The 5,207-nt window shown below is 43.7% G+C and overlaps 1 pseudogene; it reads right to left on the minus strand.

The window, feature by feature from the left end:
* Nucleotides 1–2,328: 2,328 nt before the first annotated feature.
* Nucleotides 2,329–4,603, minus strand: LOC110326695 (annotated as a pseudogene).
* Nucleotides 4,604–5,207: the final 604 nt, after the last annotated feature.

Genomic DNA, 5,207 nt, shown 5'->3' on the forward strand with positions numbered 1-5,207 from the left:
GNCNANCNNGGNNNAANNAAGANCCTGTTTCAACAAGAATCTCAAAGGAACACATCTGTAACTTCTGCATGAAGTCTCTCATTGGGGAAGTGAAATACTTCCTTAAGACCTTTGAGTCAGTCATCTTACTACTGGCTATTTCAGAATAGATACACCAACAAAATCCCACAGTAACGTCTTGCACATAAATTTTGAAGAAGCTCATGCTNGTATAATATGTCTGAAAGTCTTAAGACTATATCCTTAGCTGGGCATGGTGACAGAGACCTATAATCCTAGCACCTTTGAGGCTAGTCTGACACACGAGACCCTGCTCCCCAAACCCTTCCCTAAAAGATCTTCAAGCAGCCTGGCCAGTAATCCTAGTTACTTGGGTAACAGGAGTATAAACTGAAGACAAAGCTCAGCCGCTGAGCAAATTCAAGGCCAGCCTAGGCAACAGCATAAGACCATGTCTCAAAATGCAAAAGTGTATAAAGAGGACTAAGGTTGTAGCTCAGTGGTAGACCACTTGCCTAACATAGAAATAGGCCTTGCCTTCAATCCCCAGTACCACAGAAGCAATAAATACATCTTCCCCAGTATTGACAAAACCTTAACCTGTAGCAACATAAAGTGCCTTTACCTCAGTCTTCATGATGACCTCAAGCACAAGGATGGCTGCCCCAGCTTTATGCTAACTGAGGAGAGAAAAGTGAGTGCCATGCTGTGCCTGCCTGTGTCGCTGCTGAGACTCCTGCATGGAAACCTAGGTGGTTCAGCCCTAACCTAGGCAGTAAGCCCTACTCAGCCATTTTGCCTTTTTTGTTTTTCAAACATCTCATACCTAGCTAGGCAGTTATTCTCTGTCGTGTACTTGGTAGCCTTCTACACAAGTTTCTTAACACTTCCCTCCAATTCTGGTAGAGAAAAAAACTGATTTGGCTTAATATGCATCTTATATTCCTTTCACACATGTCACAAAAGGCCAGATCAAAGATGCACGTTCATCCCAATCCAGAGAACAGGACTACTGCACAGCCTGTTCAGTAAGGACAGGATTCAGATTGTTCTTGTGGAAGCCAAAAGAGCCTTTTGGGATGCTGAGCCACCAGAGAAGACTAGAGAAAACATCCCTCCCTCACCACTGCTCTCCAGGGACCTCAGTGCTGCCTCTCCCCACCCCCCACCCCCATCTGCAAAAGACCATAACCAGTCTTCTACTTTTGAGGGTTTGTATTTCACATGCCTTGAAGTAGGAACATTTTTGGTAAATCTTAAATGCCTTGGAGTACATAGGCAGCAACACAGAGAAGTGGTAATTAGCAAATTACTTCCATGAAATGCCAATTTCACATTTATTTAACTATGAATTTGATGGATGCTTAATTTTTTTTTCACAAGTCAAACCCAGAAAAAAAAAATCCAAGAAAATTCAATGTCTCAGGAAAAGCCTTTATGAGATTTAGCCTACATATTATAATTCATAAAACCAAAATGGGAATCTTACTGTAGAGTGTATTGGTATGAATGTACCTATATTACCAGCACTGGGGAGACAGACAGGTTGAGCTTGAGTTTGAGGTCAGCCTAGCTACTGTGAGCTCCAGGACAGCTTGGGCTACATACATGGTGAGACTTTGTCTCAAAACAAAACAAAATAACCCCTCCCCCTGCCTTTTTAAAAATCAGGTAATAGCACCTAAGGACGCTGCCCCCTTTTTTCTCATACCTTAACTCTTCTCAGATCAGCACTGTGCTTGCAAGCACCATTTCCCTAAGCAGAACAGCCCCTCCCCTTCAGAAGGACTGCGTCCCATGCTGGAGCCTTATCTGAGGGATATCAGCAAAAGGTACTGCTGGTGTAAGTGAAACGTGACTGGCTTTCCACAGCACTCCTGAATACCCTTTATGCCATAGGGAACATCTACTCTGAGCTATGCTGTATCAAAAACATCTTGCATTTTTAGGTTTTGGGGTTAACTTTTTAACCTGTATTCAGTTCACATCTAACTGTGTTTCAAAAGCTGCACCAAATCTACTAGGCTTTTTTTTTTTTTTAAATACTCTTTACTGCATGCTCTGTCTATATGCATGTGTTTGGATAATAAATATTAAATATGGGAGGGACATATGGAATCCATAAATTTAAAAATGAAACTAAATTGAACATTTAAAAAAAGTACATGATAGGAGGAGAAATGAAGGGCAAAAATAAATCTGAGGTCACAATAAGTGGCCCAATACCACCAACCTGAAATATCTGTAAAATTCAGTAAGTGTTTGGAGATTCAAGTGACAAACTACCTGCTCCATCATGGTGCCTTTGGGAGTCCCTGCTGAGTGAGTCTCAGTCCAGGAGCCAGCACTCACACAGCTCCTTACAGATCCTCTTCCGCACACGAGGCATGTCTTCTTGAGAAAACTGGAAAGGCTGCTCTAGGGCAAGGCACTTGCAGTACTGGAGCACGAAGACGTCACAGTCGCTGTCATTTTTCTGTTGTGGAATACACTTTGTAACAGCAGTCTGCCAACCCTGAAGAAATTCAGGTCTATTTTTTTTCCTCTGGCTTCAGTCAGCAAATACTTTCTTATATTCTCTACACAGAATTTAAAATGAGTACCTTGGGAATCCTAAAATGAAACAATCCGGCTGGAGAATGTCACAGTAATGAGAGACCAGTAGACCTCCAGGTGGATGGGAATCAACGGAAGACTCTTTTTAAACAAGTCCACCTTCTTAGTCCATCTCTTAACTCCGTTATAGCCTTTGGTTACCAGCTGTCTGTGGAAAAAGCTGTTGAAGAAGTGAATCTTGTCTGGGACTGCATCCATTATCAGCTCGCCGTACATATTAATAACCTGGTCATTCAACCAATTCTGACCATCCAAAGTTGCCAGATCATCCATATCCAACATGTGCTTATTGTTATAGAAGATGCGGAAGTTACACTTTTGATGTCTGGCCCGGTAGTTTGTTATTTTCCAATTGATAAATGATTTTCTATTAGAAACGTCTTCATTAAAGACATCTTTTAATCTCCCAAGGACATCTTTTTCACTGAGTGGGACCAGACTTCCATACTTTTTCATAACCTCATCTTGTAATCCAGAAAGGCAGGTTGAGAGCTACTCATCATCCACAGGAGACGCTGTCTGGCTGCTCTTGCCACTTGCCATTTGGTTTTCTACTTTGGATTCACTACGGAGCAAGGGGGCATCCAGTAGACTTTTACAGTAAGGGTGGTCCAGCAGCTTAGAACTAAGAATGCTCTGCTTTAGAGACCCGTCTTCCTCCATCTGTGTGTTCTCGTTCTTAGCAGGCTCCTCAGACCCAGGTCCATCTACACTACTCACAGGTCTGTCTGCTCCAGACACTGGCAGCTTCACTCTGTCGTCGCTGGCAGCACTCGTCCCGCTTTCCTGACCCAGCACCATAAGTGCTCTTTCAGTTTCCCGAGTGAACTTGCCACTAGAAGGATGTTCCATTAAAGGGATTTCATGAAGTTGCTCTGTACACTCCCACTTAGGAGAAGAGGATGACTGGTCCCAAGTGTATGCGGCACAGCCATTCTGCTGGTCAGGGAATGCGCCATCTAAACCATGCGCCTTGTCCAAGACAGGGTTTTCTTTAGTGTGGCCATCAGGCACATGACAGTTTTTTCCCTTCACCACAGCACTGCTGTCCATGTCTGGAAAGTATGGCTGACACTGACAAGGATCTTTAGGTTCTAGGGAAGGGACTGGGCTGCAATTGTCACCCTCAGTGTTATTATCCCTAAGGTTCTCTTGATGGTCACCAGTGACCTTCTGTACCCAGCTTCACTGGGCCTTTCTTAGCTTGCAAACTCTGCTTTTCATTCTGAAGTGCTGGGATCTAAAAATCCTATACCGAAATCTAATCATGGATAATTTATCATACATCATAAGAGACACTTTGACTCTTCGATGTTGGTTAAGTTGGAACTTTTTTTGGAATCAGGGGTCTCCTGTTCCTGTGATGCTCTAGCCCTTGGTAGCAGCCATAACAAACTTGCTTTCTATGTTTGCTCAAGACCACAGTCTTGCCACTGTCACCTGGACTTCGGTTCTCCCCATTGAACTTCATGGGAAAGTCTGAAGCTTGTGGGTCTGTACTAGGTTTCTGACCATTGGCTCTACCTAAAACAGCATTTGCTGACAAGCCAGGAGCTGCCTTCAGAAGGCTTCTCTCTCTGCAGTATTTATGGTCCAAGTTCTTTGCTGCAGACAGTTAATTATCTGCTTGGAGTTTCAGGAGACTTCTTGAGGAGGAAACGAAGTGCTTACTGTCCTTTCTTTTCACTTTGGCGTACAAAGTACTAACATTTTGAGTAGCCAGTCCAGACTTTGTCTTTGAGCAAAGTGGTACATCCTGAATCCATGTTTTCTGGATGTGAAGACCCTTATTACACTGGAAATGCTTCAACTGCTGATGCCAAGCAACTGGCCTTCCCAGCTTAGCTTTCAGAAAGCGCAAGTTTGGGGGAAAGTAGAACTTCTTAAAGCTTCCAAACCCAGCATTCCATTTCTCAGAAAAGGCTAAGTGAATTCCTTTCTTCCATAGAATTTTCTTCTGTTTTTTTTTTTCATTTTTCTGATGCATAATGAAAACTGTATGTACAGGCATGTGGGTAAGGGGTGACTTACAGGAGCAGAAATGACTCAAAGACAGCTGTATTACCAGAGCCAGCCAGCATAGATGACAGCTCTTGAAAGCTGGAAACCCGGAGCTCATTGCACAGCCTGCAGGCAGCTTGACAGGTTGCAATGTCTTGGTTCCGGCAGCTCACATAGTCCGGGGGTTAAAATTTTGAGATGCATGAGTGGCCCCATCCCTCATGTGGGGGTTGTGCCTATCTACTGGAGGTGGTCTCTACATGCTATCTCTCCCCTTTGTTGGGTAATTCAGCTAAGGTCATTTACATTGGCTCCTGGGAGCCTCTTGCTTCCCTAGGATCTGGGGATTTCTAGTGTCTACTCCAGTTCCCCATCCTCTTCTGTTACATTCAATATTCTGACCTTCTGTACATCTCTCTTGTGCCTTCCAATACCTGTTCCTGACCCCCCTTTTTCCCCTTCCCCTTCCCCTCCTCTCTCTTGTGATTATTTTGTTCCCCATTCTATGTAGGATTAAAGCATCCACACTTTGGCCTTCCTTCTTTTTAAGCTCCATATGGTTTGTGGGTTGTATTTTGAGTATTCTGAAT

This window comes from Mus pahari, chromosome 9 (genome assembly GCF_900095145.1).
Source record: "Mus pahari chromosome 9, PAHARI_EIJ_v1.1, whole genome shotgun sequence".
Classification (NCBI taxonomy): domain Eukaryota; kingdom Metazoa; phylum Chordata; class Mammalia; order Rodentia; family Muridae; genus Mus; species Mus pahari.